We start from the raw sequence: 21,546 nt of genomic DNA, 5'->3' as shown, positions 1-21,546 counted from the left end.
CCATGGGCAAAGTAAGTATTCACTCTGAACCACAGCCACCTGCAGGAAGGAGTTCAGCCAGTCCCACTCATGAAGTGTCCAACTGCACAGCAGCAGGGAGCGACCTGTGACATCTCCCAGGAAGAACTGCTAATGGGAGCAGAGCTCAGAGCTACACACTGAGGTGATTTAGGACAGCACAAACATGAGTATAAGGGGCACATCTTAAGCTGTCTCTGACAAACGTTGTTGATACTGAACAAAGGCTCAGCTCTCATTTAAGCAAAGCCTGGGGGACACACAGTCTCTCCTGGATGTGGCTACAGCAGAAGCTGGCTGAGGACCAGCAGCTGGCTGGTAGTCCTCCACCATACATTTGGCAGGAGGGACAGAGAGAACATTCACTGCACTAGTGCAGACTCAGCTAATTTAGGTCAAAACCAAAGGTGGATTGAGCTAACCTGGCTGGCTTTGCACTGAGGTGGATTAAGAACACCCATAAGATGCCTTCTGCCAGCTCTGTTAGGGATATAACCTTTGCTGGTTGTATTTTCTGCTTCCAAAAAGTCATGTATCCATGCCCCAGGAATTGCTTTCTCTCCCTCCATCACAAGTCTAGACAAAACCACATTAAGATCCTTTTTTGACTATACATGTACAGGTGTAAAGGGTTAGCAGTTACTAAAAGGTTTTGTGGATACAGGAAAAAATGAGCACCTTGTCTCCAAGGTGTCTTAACTGAATAGAGTCAAGAGTGAAAACCAGAACTGAACCGAAACAAGTTTCATGCTGAGGATCAAAAAGAAATTCCTACCAAAACAGGCAGGAGAGAGCCTGTGAGGCGAGAAGGGACACTTTGTAAGCCTTCACAACACAACACACTTCTTCACTTGCTCTCTCCAGGGTGCCCTGAGCCCAGGCCCCCCACAAGCACAGGAACACCATGGCTGTGCTGGGACTGGACACGCTCCCGGCTCCTGTCTCCACCCTCGTGGCTACAATAGCAGATTGCTGGCACCAGTGGGGACTGCCTTCATTCATAAAATGAGACCACCCTGAGGGAAGCCACAGGCTCCAGTGCTCCCGGGGTACAGGTCAGCGACATCTTCCGGCCAGACATTCACTTCCATAGCCTCCCTGATGTGGGAAGCCTGGAGAGCACATCTGGACAATGATGTCAGGGCAAGCTACTTGTGTGAAACAGTGACAGTGCTTAAACTTCTGCCTGACTTTGGATTTAATCCATAGAGTTCATTAGCAAACAAGACAGACAGGAATGTATGTCTGTCTTAAAGCAGACCAGGAGATGGAATTAACACGGCTTAATTTTCATGAATAATATATTAGGGTTGTAACACCAGAATGAAAAGGTAAAACCCAAAGGGTCTGGTCTGGCTCTAACCATGTTCAGCAGAAGGAAGACTGGATCCAGGCCACAAGTGAGCTGCAATTTCTTCATACCTATGCAGGATACATATTTGCTTCAACAGTTTGATTTCTTACAAAAAGACCACAGTAATGTAAGCAGGAGAAAATAAACCACTTTTCGGAAAGTCCCTTTCAGAAGTCTCTTTTCTTTTAGCTCTAGATCTGTACAAACACGGGAGTCAGAAAAAGGACTACTTGGGATATTAAATCCAGACCTATGTTATTAAAGGCAACATGTCACCTCCAGAAAAATGGAAGGATAATGTTATGCCAATGAGCTAGAAGGAAATCACATTTCTAATGCAAGAGAATGAGGGGAAAAGCTAAACAAAAGTGAATGCATGAGACCATAGCACTGTATCAGAGCCTTACTCTTAAAACACCCAGGCTTTTGCCACATCTAAGAGGAGATAAGAGGCAGAATAACTAAGATCAAAGTTCTTAATCCCACCAGGGATCTGCATGCAACTTTGCAAAGAAAGCCCTCAGTGCAGTTCAGCCCTGGCCAGAGGAGGAAGAGGAGCTCCAGCAGACACAGCCCTCTCATGGGGCAGATATGGCTCATGGAAGAGTCGTGCAGCCCTGGCACTGGTGGGCCACCCAGCAGCCCTCTGGTTTCTTCAGCTGGAAAGACAGAAGGCAGCTGCAGGAAAGCATGTGCCCACTGTAAGTCTTTCAGCAACCGCAAACATCTCTGGACAACTTAAAGGACACTTCTGGTCTTGCCAGAAGCAGTTGAATCCCACCTCTGACCTGCAAACTGGGGGAGGAAACTCTCAAGCATGGAAAAAATTCCAAAGAACTGCTTGAAAGAGAAGACCAATATTGTAAACATTTGTCTCCTCCTGAAATAAAGGAAAGAAGGCATCTGTGAAAGGCATGTTTGGCAGTAAACTTGGTTTGATTTACACAGGATAAAATGTAAGGGCACAGGGATGACAAGGAAGGACCCTCCATACCCAACAGTCTCCATGCAGGCTTTGAGAGCAGATACCAAACACTACAGCAATGAGCCACAGGAGGTTCAAACACACAGAAAATAGGGACAAAAAGCATGATTTTCAACATGGAGTGAAAGCAGGCCACAGCCTGGAGATAGGATGTAACTACTCTCTGCTCCTGCAAATCCTGAGGAATAGACATCCACAGGGCTGGAGTGGTTCTGGCAGTGTGGAAGTGCCCCAGCACTGTCCCTCCTGCCAAGGAGGAACTGTCCAGCAAAACAGTGTTTCCCAAAAGTGTAACAGCAGAGCTCAACACAACCAGGGACACAGCAGCTGAGAAGATGCCATGTCGTCAAAAGAGCCAAAAGCCAGCCTGAGGTGCCTGGTGGACTACACCCATGAGCACCCCAGTGCAGACTCCTGTGTGCAACTGATCCTCAGCTCTGCTTCCCCAGAAGTCTGCAGGTATGGGCATCGCTGTAGCTCTCCCATGCTGCATGCCTGAGTGGGACAGAAGGTGCTGATGGCACTGGAATATCACCTTTAATGCCACCAGCCTCTGTGGGACTTTGCTCAGCACCACCCCTGAAAGGCTACCTACCCCTCAGCGCACAGAACTGCATAAGGATGGCTTCTTCCACCTGCATGGAGACCAGGCAAATTTAGCAGTATGTAATGTGACATTATCACCTAATGACACTGAAAAGGTCTTCAAGTGGATGGAGGGATAACAGTGAGAAATCTCTCCAATTACAGAAACGGATTTTAATTAAAAGAAAAACATTTTTTCCTAGGATTTAAATACCTGCAGGGCTATCATTTACGTATTATTTACCCCATCAAGCAAAGCAGCTTCCTGCAGAATGCTCAGGCCAGAGGCCCCACAGGAGTAAAGCCATGTTTGTGGGATGTGCCCACAGCCTCCCTCTGCGACCCAAAGGATGCCTGAAACAAAGATGTCCCATGAGGAGGAGCAGGAAAGGAGAATTCAGGTGCTGATGATGCGCTACAAAACCATAGGAACAGCTACACTGCCAAACACCACCCCTCTACTCATCACCTCTAGGTGCAAAGAAACAAACCTCAGTACTTGTATAGCTCAGCATTAACATCTTTTCCTTCAGCACCAAAGGCTTAGAGAAAAAAACTCGCTGTGGCACCACTAAGCTCAAAGGACCTTCCTGCAGGTCCAGGAGGTGGTACAGACCCTGCGCCCAACCCCACCTCCTCTGGCCTCACTCCCCGCGGGTGGCTCAGCGCTGGGTGGACCTCCACGCCCCAGCACAAGGCTTTGAGTGACAAGAGGAAGAGATAAGGTGAGGAAGGCGTGGGGCAGAGAACAGGGTGGCTCTCGCTGAAGCCCTGTACGCGCCGGGGGCGACTCTGCTGCCGGGCTGGATTTCTGCAGCGATCCTGCAAGCCTTATTCCCCAAATCCCCCCAACACAGCCCACCCTGCCAGTGAGGCAGCTGGCAAGTGCCCCTCTCAGCACCCATCACTCCAGGAGTGCCAGCACACCGGCAAAAGCACGCAGAAAGCACTTTCCTTAGTTACCCATCTATTTCCTGCTCTTCTTTTCAAACTTGCCATTGGCTTTGGTTGAGCTCGCACGACGTAGTCCAGCCTGCGCAGCTTGGAGAGCGCGCTCCTGGAAAAATTCTGCCAGATCTCCCCCCACCTCCAAATGACATATGATTTCCAAACACTCCCACGGAACCGCAGGCTGCTCCCCCTCCACCCAGGGAGTTGTCTGCAGTAAAGCAACAGCCCTGAAACATCTACAGCAACTTTTCTGCTTTGACAATTTGCCACTTTCGGAACTACAGAAACCTAAAAGGAGAAAGCGCAGAGCAGCAGCGTAAGGAAATACCCGCGTGTCCCTGCAGCAGGGAAAGGGCTGTGGGTCGCGTCCCCCGCACGGAGGGGGTGCAGCCGGCTCCGCTCCGCCCGGGACCGGGATGTTCCGCTGTGCTCCGCGGATGGGGCACCGGGGCCAATCCGCGCCCGGGGCTCCGCTGCCGCGCTGCCTCCGCCGCTGCCCTCACGGCGCCGCGCTGCTTCTCTCGGCTCTGCGGGGGAAGGGGCAAGCGGACCCCGGGAGCCAGAGGGAGGGGCCGGAAAGCCGCGGCGGGGCTGCCCGAGCGCGGGGTGTTTGTCTAACCTGACACCGGCGCCGCCGTCCCGCTCCGTTCCCAGCGCCGGCAGCCCCGGCGAGCGCAAAGCGGGGCCGGGCACGGCCGGACAATGAGCGCGGCTGTGGGGCAGCGCGCACGTGAAGGAGGAGAAGCTGCAACCCGTTCCCAGGGGCTTGCCATTGAAAAGCAAACGCCACCACAAAACAAAAGGGGGAGAGAGGCGAAGGCCGAGCCCCGCGCCCTCCGTGGGGCAGAGCCGCCTCGCCTCCGGAGTCTGCCCAGCTTCACCCGCTCAGGCCACCAAAGGAGGCCTCAAGACTCTGCTCAGAAGCGCTTCTCGGTTTCTTTTCATCCCACCGCTGCTTACCGAGGTTTAAGCAGCCCCAAACTTACAGCGTTGCAAGCCACCATGGAAGCGTTTGGTGATTTCGATCCTAATCTTTACCTCGAGAGGGTCCAGTTGTCATATTTCTATGATAATAGAGACTGCTTATAGAAACCCATCCTGGTATAAATTAGAGTCAAGTCCCTGGGAAGAACAAAGTCACTGCAACACTATGTCATCGAGAAAACATCCTTCAGAGGGCCGTAAGAATAGCCGGGGTGCCTTCTCCCTCCAGGCAGCAGGATGTGCTTGCAGGCAGAGGGAGCTTGGCCCACCCTGGGTGGGGAGCTCTGGGACCTCGCCTGGGACACCCTTATGGCTTGGCTGCAGGGCCAGCCCTGAACCTCTGAAGCAAGACCCTAGGACAGGGAGCACAGGGAGACCCAGCTGGGCTTGTTTCACACTGCAGAGCTCCTCCTTCTTCTCAGGCATTTAGTTATGGGAGGAAGGGACTGACCAAACACCCCCAGGTGTGTCCAGGCCCCATTGCTTGTCCTGCTCTGGCCAGGCCTGCATGGGAAGCACCAAAGCGTGGTGCTCAGTGCCCCACCAAGGTTGCCTACTCAGCCCTCAGCACAGCAGCTCTGCACTGACCCTGCCCTGGCCCAGGCAAGGTGAACACCAGCCTGGAGCAACCAGCTGGGGAGGGTAGCACAGCAACCATGGTCTGGCTGCTGGCTTTGCCTTTCCTTGCAGTCAAGGGGTGGAGCAGCATCTACTCCTGCAGTCAGAGATGGTGGCTCCCTGCAGTGCTGGGTCAGCTTCTCCTATCACTGCCACTCTGGGGAAAGGTTCCTTGTCATGCCCTCTTCCTTCAGCGCTCTCCTCTTTATAGCAAACACAGCCCAGCCCTGCCTGTGACTGGAAAAATGCAACATTATCAAAGGAAGTTTGGGGCTGCCCCTGGCTCTCAGCAGCTCCCATCCACAGGCAAGTCTGAAATCTGCACAGGCACAATGTGCATGCAATTAGGGAGAAGCAGCAGTGGAAGAGTTTCCATTTCTGAATGCTGTGGTATCCTGTCTCTGACACAGCCAAAGCTTGGGAAAGTGGGACTATTTTATTTTGTGATGTTACAGCATGTGTGAGGGCAGGGATTGCTGCCGATTGCTGCTGGACACCCTCAGGGCTTGACCAGCTTTACAAAATCATTGCATAACTTTAGACAGAGAGAAAAATGGTTTTTACTGTGAGGGGAAACAATCAACCCTCAAAAACTGATCCTACACACTCCTGGGATTTCATTCACGGGAGAAAAAGCACAGTAAGAGCAGAGGACTCTGATTCCTCTCTGACGCTGCAAAGGTGCAACATGAGCACTGCTGTTCTGAAGGTGGCATCTACAGTCTCCTTAAAACACCTAGTGACAGCCCTTGAGTGCCACTTGCTGTCACCTGCTGCACCATGAGGGGCCGGGAAGCAGCAGGACCCACAGTAATGCCTCAGTCGAGTTTGGACCTGGCTTTGTGGCTGAGCTGAGAGCGAGCCCATGTCCCCCAGCTCCACACCCTCGAGTCTGAGTCACAGGTGTTTGGAGGAGACCAGGAGAGACCAATGGAGTCACCTCCAGCACTGGGATAGAATGAAAATGGGAACTACAGGAGACTCCCAGAATCACTCCAGCAGTTTTTGCTGTTAAAGTCATAGTGGCCTCAGCAAGGCAGAGTCTCTAAGTAGGGGCAAAATCTCTCAGAACAACTGATGCACATTGAAAATACTTGAGAACTTTTCAGGCACATAAATCCATCCTCAGATCTAAGTGGGGGTGCAAGCTGCCCCGGCTACATTAGACCTTTAGCATGAGGTTTCCTCTCCCTGAAGTGCCCAACTGTGCCCACCATTTTTGCCCCACTCACACAACCAACACAGGCAGAGGAAACGGAGATCCCAATATCCAGACCCGTTAAAGACTGGTTTACAATTCTTCTCACCACTTGTACAACAGCATTTCCAATGTCCTTGCTACAGCCAGAGTTGCAGGTACAGCAATGGGGGGGACTTCAGGAGGAAACACAGCCACAGACTCCATGTTTGTTGGTGCACCTTTAGGAGAGGTGTGGTGAAGTCATGCTCAAGGTGTCAGTCTTGTGTCCAGCAGCTGACGACCGAGCTGAAGGAGAGCAATGGCATTGTAGGGTGGGTAAGTGTGACATGGGGAGCAGACTCTACCCTGTTCTGCCATTAATCTCCTCACATACCACTGGGACAAGCAATTCATCCCTCTACATGCCAATGTAAAACAGCAGTGATGGATGCAATACAGCCCCAGAGGACCTTGCTGTAGAGCATAGAAACTTCTCACCACAGAGAGCAAAATGGCTGTTAAGAACCTGCCAGCTCAGCTCTGCTGCACAACACACCACCACTCACCTGCATAAACCCAGGAAGCCCTAAAACTAAATGGACAGTTGGAGTCCTATGCTGGTGGCCTGTCCTTAGGTAGTGCGTTCACTGCCCAAGTGAAAACATGGCTCAGAAACAGGATTTTTTTTAACAACATCAGCTCACTTAAAACATTTTGCTTTGACTTCAGGTGGCACTGAAGAACTAATACATCTAGGATTTAATAAAGTGAGGCTAAATGGAAATATCCACCATTCGTGAATGAAAGAAAACTGACAACATTATCTGGGGCCTGAAATGATAAGGCAGGTCATATGAACCCAGACAAAGATACAAAGCAGCCATCATCAGTGGTGTGATTAGCACATACACACATAGGGACTAGCTTTGGAAAACAAAACTAACTCTAGAAGTCTGACTTAAGGAGGGGAATTTTCTATTGGACTTGCATTCAGCCATTTTTTTGCATCTCTAACACTCCTGAAACTGAGCTCTGCACTGGGCACCAAAGGGGAGAGGGGTAGCACTGCCTCCTTCCAAGAGACAGGCAGGAAACCAGAACATATAGAGAAGACTCTATACATGGTGTGGTTAATCCCAGAGAACTTGACACACTTAGAATCAACTGGAGCTTTCCCAAATAAAAGCCCCAAAGAAGTGGAACCGAATCAGGGAAGGGAAAATGAGACTTTTTAGAATTCCAGACTTAACACAAAAAAAAAGTCTTTAATGTTTTCCTAAGCAACCATTTCCTAATTGCAAACCAGTGGGAAGCACATCCCAGTGTCCTCTGCCCCTTTTTTTTCTTGCCATTGTCAATAGGAGGAACTCATTTGTCACATCTCTTCCACGACTCTCTCTTCCACATGGCTACAGCATTCCCACTTTAAAGCAGTGCTACTCTGGTTGAATAACCACAAAGCAGAACAATTGTCAAGTGCAGGCAGGCTCTGACTGAAACATTTCCTCCCGTGTCCTCATCCTGCCACAGTTTTTCAGACTTTGGGAAGATGTCACACAGCAGCAGAAGACAATGCCTACGTGGCCAAAGTCAGGCTGGGCAGTGTGCCTTTGACTGCAGTGTACAGGTGAGAAGTGTAAGACACGTAAAGCTCACACAGGAAGAGCTTTTAGAAGATACTGCTGCTTTGAAATGCCAGAGTCTAACACATTTCAAATGGGACAAAAATGGCACAGTTTATAGACTAGCCCAGTCCAAACACATCAGTTGCAATGTATGTGTACTCTGAACCCAGGGCAGAAAAGCTCATGCTGCTCTGGAGACTTCTGCTCACCAGGACTCACAAAGGTGTCCTATGAATAGCACAGTTGAATTCTTAATGTGAAGTTAAAGAAACAGCTTACAAGAGAAGGTTCCTGCAGCACTGGATGAGTGCAGCGGGAGAATTACCTACTTAGGCAGTTTAGGAGGAAAAGGGCATCACACTTTCTTTATCATTAGAGATGTGAAAAACTAGGGACTATGGTATTGTTTATTAAGATTTATGCTAAGCCTGATGTAAAGATTAGACAACAAAAAAAAAAGATAACCGTGGTCGCTTGTGCAGATTAAACCAGACACCGCTTGCGCAAGTTTTGAGGAAACATCTGCAAGTTTTGAGGAAATATCTGCAAGATGTTCTAAAAAAAAAAAAAAACTGGCAGACATATGGGTGGGGGCAACTATTGCTTTGCTTAAGTGCTTTACTTGCATAAGTTGACACCAAAATTATTTACAAACCGCAAGACGCTTACTAAGGGCTTTTGCAAAACAATTCTAAAAATTATTGCACAGCAAGTTGAAGACCATATATGGAAAAGGATATCTAAAGGTAACCGAGGAGGACTTCAAGCCTTCAGCCTCAAGCAACTGGGGCATGCGCAGAGTACTCCGTTGAAGATACGAATGCGGAACTGGAGGACTGATAAAAAGGGACTGTTAGAACTGTTCAGCACGGCAGTTGTCGGAGCGCAGACTCCCCTGTCGTCCAGCGCTGTCTTTGCTCATATTCTACTTGCTATAATTAATAAAATTCAATTGGATTATGATCCGTTGTGGTCCCAATTTATAACAATTACTTGGTGCCGTGACTCGGATAAGGAACGGTGGGCTTTGGTCCTCCGGGGAGGCGCCCCGCGACATTTCGCGGCCCCGCGACCAACAGCTCACCCCAACCTTACCGACGAACCTAAATTCTAGAATAATGAGCAAAGGAGAAACCGGTAAAATCCCATAAAATTCTGTGCACAGGAGTCCGGACGAAGACGCAGGACGCGTAAGTATATTGCGAAATTTTTCGTGGGTTTGCCGTTCGGGCGGGATTGGGTTTCCTGGAATATAACAAATGAGAGGTTCGATATACTGAACCAAGCGAGTGTGGACACTTAAGTACTGCGTTTTCCATCTCCCGCGAGGGACTGGGCCAGGAACAAGGGGAGTGACTGAGTGTGTGTTTGTGGATATTCCAGAAGATGGGGGCGAAGGGCAGCAAGCCTTCGGCTCCCATGGGAAGGGTACCTACTGTACCTAAGAATACCCCTCTGGCATATATCTTAGATAATTGGAGATATTTCCCTGGAACCCAAGGGAAAGATAAGCAGAAGATGATAGAATATTGTACTAAGATATGGGGAGGGAAGAAGATTTTTAAAAAATGTCTTTTGGCCAGTCTATGGGTCAGAAGAAGATTGGGTAAGACAGCAATTAAACCTCTGGGTTAATAGTAAAAAAACCCCTTAACCCGGAGGAGAGTCAATATGCAGAAGTCTGGCTGGAAAAACCAGGAACTAGACTTTATCCATTGAATGAACTGAAAACTAAATTAAAGAAAAAGAAGGAAGAATTGGATGAAACCCTTCTGACCCCCCCTCCTTATATTCCTCCTCCTGCTCCCACAGCCCCTCCAGAGGCCCCCAGAGCATCCACTCCCCCACCAGAGTCGGAACAAGAGTCTCCCCCTCCTCCTAGACGCGTAACTAGAAGTCAAAAAGGGGCAGCTCAGATGTACCCTCTAAGGGAAATACCCATGGGGGACCTCAACCTGTGATCGGATATATTTCCGTACCTTTAAATTCGGCTGACCTACGAGATTTTAAAAGAACCGAGATGGGAAACTTAATTGAGGACCCACTCGGAGTGGCAGAAAGATTAGATCAATTTTTGGGACCAAACCTTTATACTTGGGATGAGATGCAATCTATCCTTGGTCAATTATTTACTACTGAGGAAAGAGATATGATCAGACGAGCAGGAATGAGACTGTGGGATGCTCAACATGTCCAGGGACCCCAAGCAGATATTAAATGGCCACTCCAAAGACCTAATTGGGATAATCAAGATCCGGTACATAGAACTCATATGCAGGATCTGAGAACTATAGTAATTCAGGGAATTAGAGAAGCAGTACCCCGTGGCCAGAATATCAATAAAGCATTTAATGAAATGCAAAAGAAAGATGAAAGCCCTACTGAGTGGCTAGAACGACTGAGGAAAGCCCTTCAACTGTACTCTGGGGTAAATCCAGACGACCCTTTAGGGCAAGCGCTCCTCAAAACTCAGTTTGTGGCAAAATCATGGGAAGATATCAGAAAGAAGATTGAAAAGTTAGAAGACTGGCAGAATAGAGGGCTGGATGAATTACTGAGAGAAGCTCAGAAAGTTTATGTAAGGCGGGAAGAAGAGAGCAGCAAGCGACAAGTAAAAATGATGGTAGCAGTGGTCAGAGAGGATCGCAAAGGGCGAACTGGTGAACACAGATCTGCTGGAACGAAACAAGGGAACGTAGTAGTAGAGAAGGAACAGAGATATTTTTTTTACTGTGGAAAGAAGGGACATATAAAGAAGAATTGCAGACAAAGGATCAGGGATGAGGAAATGTTGAAAACAGAATAGGAGAGTCAGGGGCTCTATATCTTAGGGGACCGGAGTCATCATGAGCCCTTGATAAAATTAAGAATAGGTCCCCATAAACAAGAGTTCACCTTTTTAGTAGACACTGGGGCTGAGAAATCAACTATTAAACAATTACCTGAGGGATGTAAAGTTTCCCCTGAAAAAGTACAGGTAATTGGGGCAAAAGGAGAACCCTTTAAAGTAAACAAAATCAAGAATGTGGTATTCGAAACTGAAAATAAATTTGGAATGGGTGAACTCTTGCTCGTCCCTGAAGCAGAATTTAATCTGTCAGGACGAGATTTAATTGTTGAATTGCAATTAGAAATTAAAGTAAAAAATAATGAACTAACAGTGTCTACTTATCCTTTGACCGTGGATGATCAAAAACAAATTAACCCCGATGTCTGGTACTCTCCGGATACAATAAGTAGACTGGAAATCCCACCAATTAAGATCCAGATTTCCGAACCCCACATACCTGTGAGGGTGAAACAATATCCCATCTCCCTAGAAGGACGGAGAGGATTAAAACCAGAAATCGATCGATTGTTGGCAAAAGGAGTCTTAGAGCCTTGTATGTCACCCTTTAATACTCCCATTCTGCCTGTAAAGAAACCAAATGGGAAGTATCGGCTCGTACATGATTTAAGAGAAATAAACAAAAGAACTATTACCCGGTTCCCTGTAGTAGCAAACCCATACACATTGTTAAGTAAACTAGGACCCCATAATTCCTGGTATAGTGTAATTGATTTGAAGGATGCTTTTTGGGCCTGTCCACTGGCAGAGGAATGTCGTGATTATTTTGCTTTTGAATGGGAGGACATAGAGACAGGCCGTAGACAACAATTGAGATGGACCGTGCTTCCCCAAGGGTTTACGGAGTCCCCTAATTTGTTTGGACAAGCCCTGGAAGAGCTCTTAAAGGAATACCAGGTCCAAACGGGAAATGTGTTGTTACAATATGTAGATGATCTACTCATAGCAGGGAATAATAAGGAGGATGTAAGAAAAGAAAGCATTCGACTCCTAAACTTTCTTGCACAAAAAGGACTACAGGTATCACAGGAAAAGTTACAATTTGTGGAGGAAAAGGTGAAGTATTTGGGACATTATTTGTTTAATGGCAAGAAGATATTGGATCCAGAACGCATTAAAGGAATTCTGGAATTACCTATGCCTGTCACTAAGAGGCAAATTAGGCAGGCATTAGGGCTATTTGGGTATTGTAGGCAGTGGATAGAGAACTACAGCTTTAAAGTTAAATTCTTATATGAACAACTATCTAAAGACAAACTACCCAAATGGACCCCACAAGATCAAGAGCAGTTTGCCAATCTCAAAAGGGAACTAAGCCAAGCACCGGTTTTAAGCTTACCAGATTTAAAGCGGCCATTCCATTTATTTGTTAACATACATGAAGGTATGGCATTCGGAGTATTAACTTAGGAATGGGCCGGACAAAAGAAACCGGTGGCATATCTATCAAAGCTGTTGGATCCTGTGAGCAGGGGTTGGCCGAGTTGTTTACAAATCATTGTGGCTGCTGCCTTATTACTTGAGGAAACGAATCGCATTACCTTTAATGGAGAAGTAGTTTTATATGCACCTCATAACATCAGGGGAGTGTTACAACAAAAAGCAGAAAAATGGCTTACAGATAGTTGATTATTAAAGTATGAGGGAATACTTCTAGAATCCCCTAAATTATCTTTAAAAACTATTGGGGCAGTTAACCCCGCTGAATTTTTGTACCCAGGAGAAGGTAATGAACTATTGCACAATTGCTTTCAAACAATTGAACAGCAGACACGTATTAGACCAGACTTAGAGGAAGAAGAACTACGATGTGGAGAGATACTATTTATAGACGGGTCATCACGAATCGTGGAAGAAACAGCTGTCCGGACTGCTGAGAGCGGATGGACTCATGCCAGTCGCATTAAAGGCCCAGTGACGAAACCCCACTGGAAAGTAATCAGTGCACCAGGTGATACCAAGATAATATTAAGGAGATAAAGTTATGATAGAGACTTGGTTTGATTATTTTAAAGCTTTACCCTTTGGAGTTAAGTGTGTGATTTGTTTTGCAATTGCTTTTATAATGTCTTTAATAGTGTATTACCTGTGGAAACATACCAAGTGCGGTCGTAAAAATTGTTAAATACCCATGCAACCTGATATAGACTATAGAGACCCCACGGAAAATAAGGAACAATTATATACAAAACCTACGATTAAGGTGTAGCAACCCACAGTGTGATTGTTATCCATTTGTATGTTTTAAATGCAAGGTATGCCAGGACAAATGGTGGGTGCACTGTTATGAGGGGTACCCTCCGAACGGAGTCTGTGAACGATGCTATAAATTTGAAAGATGGTTAACCGATTGGAAATTAAAACAATTTGAACAAAGACGAGAAATTGTAAAAGGATTCCCCCAATGGTGGGATATTTTTACTAAGGGAATACACCCCCAATATTATTGTTACCACTCAAATCAACCAATCCCTTTTGTGATTGAAATCGTGGCTGTCCAGTGCCGGAGGGAAGTACTAACCGTGTCTTGCTTGGCCCCATTAATTAAGGCTGTAAAGTGGGAAGCCTATGTAAGCAGGCAAAAAGCCCGAAACAGCTATTCTCCTGAAGAATTCGCTTGCTGCCGAGAAGATGGTACACCCCGTGGCTCGAAGCAACCGAGTCGACGGGCGAGGCAGAAGAGAAACAAACCGTGGAGAAAAGAGCCAGAAAAATGGGATGCAGAAGCAGCCATGGCCGAACTTCCCCAGGACTGGTAAGAATATATTTAAATTGGCAAAATTGACAAACACCCTTTTTCCTGGTATACCATTAGTCTTGATATTGATAATAACCCAGGCAAAAGGGGAAAACCCACATGAACCATTTAAGTGGGAACTAGTATCTTGGGAAGGAACGAGAACAATAGCCACTTTTAGCGACCCAGGGCCACCTGAATTCATAGTGGAACTTTATGTGAGACAATAGCCTCAGGCTGGTCAGTAAATGCGTACAGGTGATTATTGTTCTGAGGAGGTGTTACACCATTTTGAAGGAGACCTGAATAGACAAAAACGAGAGCCAATTACAGTGGTAACCTTAGCTACACTGCTGATAGCGGGCGGAGTTGGAGCAGGCACAGGCATAGCCTCCCTAGTAAAAGGTCAGGAATTACAAAGTTTGCAGATGGCTGTAGATGAGGATTTAGCAAAAATAGAACAATCTATCCAAAATTTAGCCACTTCAGTAAAGTCTTTATCAGAAGTAGTACTGCAAAATAGAAGAGGATTAGATCTGTTGTTCTTAAAGGAGGGAGGGTTATGTGTAGCTCTCAATGAAGAATGTTGTTCTTTTGCTGACCATACGGGAGTAGTCCAGGACACCATGTCTGAACTCCGGAAAAGGTTAGATCAACGTAAGAAAGATTGTGAGACGGGCAGGTCATGGTATGAGAACTGGTTTAATGTTTCACCCTGGCTAACCACTTTGTTATCTACTTTAGCAGGACCGCTTATTATGCTAATCTTAGGACTTGTATTTGGACCTTGTATATTGCGTTATATTTTACATTTTATTAAGGAAAGGCTTGACATAGCCAAATTGCTTATTCTAACTACAAAATTCGAAACAAAGTATAAGAAGGTATCTATCAATGAAGAGGAAGAATACTGTGAATGTACTATACCACGAAAATGCTATGAATGTAACTGCGAGGTATTACCTTGTGAATGTTATGATAAGTGTTGGGAGTGTGGGAACAAATTAGCTTACAGTACTGAGAATGAAAATGAAAGTAACATCTAATAAACAATAATAGGATAAAAAGAAAAAGGGGGGATTGTGAAAAACTAGGGACTATGGTATTGTTTATTAAGATTTATGCTAAGCCTGATGTAAAGATTAGACAACAAAAAAAAAAGATAACCGTGGTCGCTTGTGCAGATTAAACCAGACACCGCTTGCGCAAGTTTTGAGGAAACATCTGCAAGTTTTGAGGAAATATCTGCAAGATGTTCTAAAAAAAAAAAAAAACTGGCAGACATATGGGTGGGGGCAACTATTGCTTTGCTTAAGTGCTTTACTTGCATAAGTTGACACCAAAATTATTTACAAACCGCAAGACGCTTACTAAGGGCTTTTGCAAAACAATTCTAAAAATTATTGCACAGCAAGTTGAAGACCATATATGGAAAAGGATATCTAAAGGTAACCGAGGAGGACTTCAAGCCTTCAGCCTCAAGCAACTGGGGCATGCGCAGAGTACTCCGTTGAAGATACGAATGCGGAACTGGAGGACTGATAAAAAGGGACTGTTAGAACTGTTCAGCACGGCAGTTGTCGGAGCGCAGACTCCCCTGTCGTCCAGCGCTGTCTTTGCTCATATTCTACTTGCTATAATTAATAAAATTCAATTGGATTATGATCCGTTGTGGTCCCAATTTATAACAGAGAGTTTTTCAGCAGGTATGTGGTCAAATTCAATAGTCTGCTGTACCCATCCAGTGGCCTTGGAGGAAGTAAAGTTATACATGTGAAATAGAGTAAAGCATAATTCTTTAAGCAAGGAGCAAGTGTGCCTGACAGCAACTTTAATGTTTTAACTTAACTTAGTTAATGTACTAACAAACCAAGAGCACTTTTAAGCAGCATTTGATAAGGTGTTCTTTCAGATTCCGACATTTTACTGCAAGTGTCTGAGAAATGTACCCAAATGTAAGATCAAAGGGCTCTTCCAGACAAATAGCAGGAAAGTTATCCCTGTCTTGGAACCTGACTTGAAACTACTCTTTGTTCTCATGCTCTTTCACCATTTCCTTTTCCATCGTACAATGGAAGGAACAGCTCTCAAATCAGCACTCTGATGCCAGCAAATGTCACCTCATTGATGAACTCTCAGATGGCAAAGGCTACTGAAACAAACCCTCTGCCAAGGAGAGCTCTTCCTTTACCCCATAGTCTTAGAAATGGGTACTACATGCCCTCTTCCAGGGCTTGTTACCTTCATTTTTGTCACACACAGTCCCCAAGAAACGCCAGCAGAGCACACCCGACACCCTTTAGTTTGGACTGATTCCTGGTTATGCAGTAGTGGCTCAAACCCGACATCCACACAGATGTGCAGAGAGCAGGCAGAGTTGTATTTCCCCCCAGTGACCCCTGTTGGCATTTCCAGTTTCCTCCTGGCTATCCCAGTTCCTCTCACGGAATCTTCTGTACCTGAATGTTTTGCTGGTGAGGAAGTTGAGGGTGCAATTGAAACAACGAGTTTCTTTCTACTGCTTTTTTTTGAAAGGGTTAAACATTGACCTTGAAAGTTTTCAAAAACCAGATGAAGCTCTAGGTCTTCTCACGATGGAGGAGCCAACTAATGCACACTGTTCAGATTTGCTGCAGCAAACAGCATGCGGGTTGTAAACTAAACACCATGGATATTCCAGATAAGAATAACCATCAGCACGCTGCATCATGCAAAGCTACCCTCCAAGTAATGCTTCACATCACGATTCTGAAACATGCTCCTAATTTGGAAGGGGCAACAGTATTGAAATGTCATTTCAGCAGAGCATTACGAATATTTAAGGTTGTCAACTAGGACCCAGACCCCACAGGCTTTTTCTGTGTGGGCTCTTTTCATGTGGGTTTTGCACACATACAGCTCTGCTAACGTCAGCAGGGTTCTCTGTGGGTGCAGTGATCTGTCAGTGCTGCCCAGCCTTGCCGGATATAGCAATAGGTAGGATGCAAGAGAGCAGCCAGTGTGAAAGTCAGGATGGCTACAGGTTGCAAGAAGAAAGTAAGCAAGGGGAAGCCTGGCAGCCATGCCTGAGCAGGGCTGAAATGCCCTGTGGAGCTGTGCACACTCTGTGTGGCTCTTCTTGTAAAAAGCTGCTTCAGTTTTCAAAGTCTGGAATCCTCTTATACTTTTGTCCCCTATTGGTGCATGGAACAAATTAATGTCACAAGACAGTAATTTGTCTGGAGAGGACATAATGACAAGGCAAATAGGTGGCATTGCCCAGAGCTATTCAGAGCTAAAGAGGAATTAAGGATCAGGGTATCTCCTAAAGAACATTGACTGAGCAACTGGCAGGTGGTAAAACAAGGAGAGGGCCTGACAGCAAAGGGAACAGGAGGAAGCAAAGGGCCCCTGTTTGGTAATATGGGACCATTGCTTCTCCACGGCTAGGCAGGATCTGAGAATGGCTCAGGGGCACAGAGTGCTCCCAGGGGTGCTCAGAGCAGCCACTGAGAGGCACACAGGAAGCTGGGCAGCAGCCATGGGCCAGGGGTGAGAAGGGATGATGCTTCTCATGGAAGCTTCATGGAGAAGCGGAGGGGCACACAGCCAGCCCCAGGCAGCATGGCTAGGTAACTTCAACCTCTCTCTTCAGTTTGTGTGTGGTTGTTATTTAATCCCTTGCCCTTTCAATGCAAGCAAGGACTTGCCAGGTCGCTAACCTGAAGCTAATTATATCTTCTGTCATTCCTTTACTCAGATACGTAGTTTATGTCCCTCCCAACTGCTGAATTTTGCCTGCTCCTCTTTTACTGCCAGAAGCTCTTCCCTTTCTGCTCCCAGCGGTGTAGTGGCTCGTATTTGCATGAGCACCTCAAAATTAACAGTTCTTGCATTTGCTTCCAAGGTGAGCCCATATCCACCTCATGCTGTAGTATCCTGTAGCTATCAGAAGGAGCTGGTGCTGGAGTCAGCATCCTCATATACACCCTGCAAGCACCACAGAACTCCCCAAACCCAGTGTATGTGTGTTCACCAGGGCATAGACAGCACTGCAGGCACATGGGTCTGCACTCTTATTTCTGCTCTTGGAAAACCTGGGTTTCACTCTCATGTCCATAACATCAACTCTGTGATTTTCACATATCCCAGCCTACGCAGGATCCCCTTCTTTCCTTTCCAAACTCTAAATTAGTTTTGTAAAGGTTTCATTCCCATCTAGATGCCAATGGAAAGCTCATCATCCCCATAACACACTTCCCAAAATGGGAAGATTGTGTCTTCCCAAAGCAAGATATGATTTCCATCTGATCCTTCTGTGCTTCACTGCATGGGAAGCACCATTTCTCAAGTTTCTGCTTGGCCATCTGGCTTGCCCACTGCCTTTTCCCACTCCCTGAGGTACCAGAAAACTACTATAAACATACAACTCTTCAAACCCACTAGAATCATAAATAAGACTACCTCTGTCTCATCTCTGTACTCACAAACACAGAGGAAACTACTGTTTAAGCCTTCCACAGAGCCCCTCTATTCTCCAGCAGGGTCTCAAATCCCAGCGGTACTTTACATCCCCTTGTTAATCAAGGTGTGGCTTTGTTTCATCTGCCCCAGATACCCAGTCCTGCTCAGTCCCCACATATGACTCACACAGAGACATTTGTTCTAACCAGCACCTGGATTGCTGTGAGGACCCTGGTGTAACCCGAGCTGTAGTAACACACAAGACTGAGGCAGAGACCACCACTACTGATGAGAGGTTTCCAGCTCAAGCTGGTGCCAGTGAGTGCTGGTCATTGGCAATAACCTATGCACTTGGGAGGTACAGAATGGTCCCCTTTGACAAAGAAGCGCATAAGCCCCTAGAATTACTTGACACAGGTCATTGTTTTCTTCTGGTGGATGTCTCAAATAAAGATGTTTGCACTGAGGTCAAGAATTCAGGGTCTGAGCCCTAGTAACATCCTGTATTCATAACAAATACCTACCATACAAATAAACCACCCGAATGGCTGTTTCCCCAGACAACCAAAGTTACCCAGTTCACAAGTTGCTGTTTGATGCTGCCTGCTTTCCTGAAGGAGCGAGACAGGCAATTCCTTGCCAAAATACCTTTCGGTAGCTATTACAAGCCATTATGGTTAGAGCATGTGAGAAGCTGCCCGAGCCTGAATGTGGGTTCAGCCATGAGGCAGGCAGAGCTGTGCCACGTTGCCTTGCTCTGCCCTTCAGTAACACACCATCATGGGGAAAACATAGCACGGATTGCTGGTTTTACCAATAAACCTGTCTCTCAACCCCACCAGGCAGGGGTGACCACCACCAGAACACTCTTTTTCCATTTTCTTTCCTCAAAGCTATTTTCTAATAAAAGCATCATCCTCAGGCTTTTGCCCTTTTTTCTACACAAAACCAGCCTTATGCTAGAATAAACCACTTAGGTTAGAAATCAACTTATTGTTATTTAGTATGCAATTGTCATGACTGATTTCCTTGTATCTTTTAAAATGCAAGTCCAAAGAAACAAGAAAAAACATGCTTTGACTGCTGTGAGGAAAAGGGTGACCATCACCAAGTACTGGCAGACCATACCTCTCAGCCAGGAACAAGGCTTCGTGTTAGAAGCTTCCCAAATTGGGTAAGGGGTGGAGCTAATAAAAACTTGAATCAGCCTGGAGACCTGATGACTAAATGTTGGAAAGCTGAAGGCCATGTGAGCCAGTTAGTACTGACTTCTACTGTGATGGATCTCTAACAACATGTGAAAGTTATCATCTAGTGAGGCAAAACATCCCTGTTGTTGGGCAGCACAGATGCACAGCTAGCCAAGTTCTTAGCAAAACCATCTCATGAGCCCCACAGGGACTATCTGGAGATGTCATCCTGCACAAATGTATCTAGTTCACACAAAATCATTTCAATTGAGAGTTAAAAAGTGTTCCCAATGTTACCTGCTCTGGAAAATCCAACTGCAAAGTTTCCTTTTCTTTTTTTCCACTGCAGCTTTGGAGCTTGGTCCATGCAATAGGCATCCACATACTTCTTTGCTGAATTTATGGATGCTGTTGCATAGGAAAGTAACAAGGCTGTATGTAATACTGTGTAGCCCTGGTTAGTTCATACTCAAAGGCCAGCTCACTATTGCTTTGGATGCGCTTCTCCTGTTACTACTGAAGGGAATAGATGACCCACACAGTCATAGAGCAGACAGCAGCAACGCCCCTTTCACAGCTGTCTCCGGTTTCTTTCTCTCCTGAAATCTGGCTCGGTGTTTTCTTCCAGACTCAGAGCACAGATGTAAACTATTTAGGAATATCCCTATAGCCCTTAGTAATGCCCGAGAGAATGAAAAATGTGGCCCGTTAGTTTTATAACCATCAGAAAGCAAAAATAAACAAACAGGGACCCCGCTTTCCAGCGTGGGTCTGACATGCAGCAGCCTGGGCTGTCTGTTCTTGACACAGCACGCTCCATGGTGAAGTGTTGCTCTGCAGAAGTGTTGGGGCAGGTCCCACGCCGGTGGTCTCCAGTGTAAGCCATGAGCCTTTGCAGGGGAAAGAGAGGGTCACAGGGGAAAGGTTGGTTGTTGGGTGGGTTTGCTGTTGTTGAGATGGGAGAACTGGGGTTACCAGAGCACTGTGGCAGCTGCTCATCAGAAAGGCCCCACTGAACCTGTGCTACCTGCTGACCTCCAGGTTTCCTGGAACAGTTACAGCTGGGCTACACTCTGCCTTTCCACAGGGGGAGAGGGAAAACTGGATTCCATCTCTGCCACCAGAGCAGGAAGGAGGGTCTGATTCTCCCCCCCCCCAGTTTTAAACACAAGCCAGGCTTTAGGAGGAGGAGAGGGGATTCCACATGGCTGCCAAAGCCCTGTTCAACATGGTGAGCCCTTGGAGACAGGGCTCCTCCTGCCCCAGCGCCTCTGCAGAGGCTGCACTCGTGTCTGTGCAGGTGCTGACCAGGCCGTGCCTTGGCCCAGGGCCAGAGGCAAGGGAGGTAGGTAAGACAGGGAGCATGGAGGAGCGCAGCTTACAGCCCATGAGGAGGAGCCTCTGACCACGGGGGAGGGTTTCAGGCCAGGGGAAAGGCGACAGGCAGGAGGACAGTGTCCCAAGATGAATGAGCTTCACTTACAGCTCCTGCTGTGTGAAACGCCAGCAACAGCCATGGGGAGAGCGCTGCCCTGCTGCGGGGCGAGGGCCGGGCACCCGCAGCTCCTTCCCGCCTCCCGGCGCTCACCTTTGCCCAGGTATCCTCGGAGCAGCGCGGTGCCTTCTGCTTCTCATGGTTTCCACACAGAACCTGCCTTTTCCGCTGCCTTTGCACTGTGGCCATGGCGGGCCTGCAGGGTCTCTCACAGGAGCGGCCGCGGCACAGACATGGCCGGTTCCGGCCGCTCAGGCGCCTCTGAGGAGAGGTGGCCATGAAGGTTACAATTCCACATGGCCGTGAGGAAAAAAAGTGTTAGAACCAGCCCCGCGATGCCCAGGAGAGAGCAGGGAGGTGGTTTAGGGGTTTGTTTGTGACGGTCCTGGTTTGATCAGCAATAAATTACATTAATTTTCCCTCAGACCGACACCGGTCTCCCAGAAACAGGAAAAGACGACAAAGATTTCCCTCTGAAGTGCTGCCTGCATAAAGATCATTGGAAATTGTTGCTGTAAGTAACCACCTCATCC

The 21,546-nt window shown here is 47.0% G+C and overlaps 1 protein-coding gene across 6 annotated transcripts in view; it reads right to left on the bottom strand.

The window, feature by feature from the left end:
* FBLN2 (fibulin 2) overlaps nucleotides 1–20,261 on the bottom strand; it is a 118,445-nt gene extending 98,184 nt beyond the window's left edge. For 2 of the 6 annotated variants that reach the window (XM_061472997.1, XM_061473003.1), the window contains exon 1: nucleotides 4,932–5,150. The gene's annotated coding sequence lies outside the window, so the exon portion shown is untranslated. The other 4 variants (XM_061472999.1, XM_061473004.1, XM_061472998.1 and 1 more) reach the window with 4 other exon arrangements.
* Nucleotides 20,262–21,546: the final 1,285 nt, after the last annotated feature.

Source organism: Pezoporus flaviventris, unplaced genomic scaffold, assembly GCF_033815535.1.
Source record: "Pezoporus flaviventris isolate CSIRO_AGI_PZ_B2104156 unplaced genomic scaffold, CSIRO_AGI_Pfla_v1 ptg000073l, whole genome shotgun sequence".
Classification (NCBI taxonomy): Eukaryota; Metazoa; Chordata; class Aves; order Psittaciformes; family Psittacidae; genus Pezoporus; species Pezoporus flaviventris.
The sequence above is the reverse complement of the archived record's forward strand: the minus strand, read 5'-3'. Positions and strand labels throughout refer to the sequence as shown.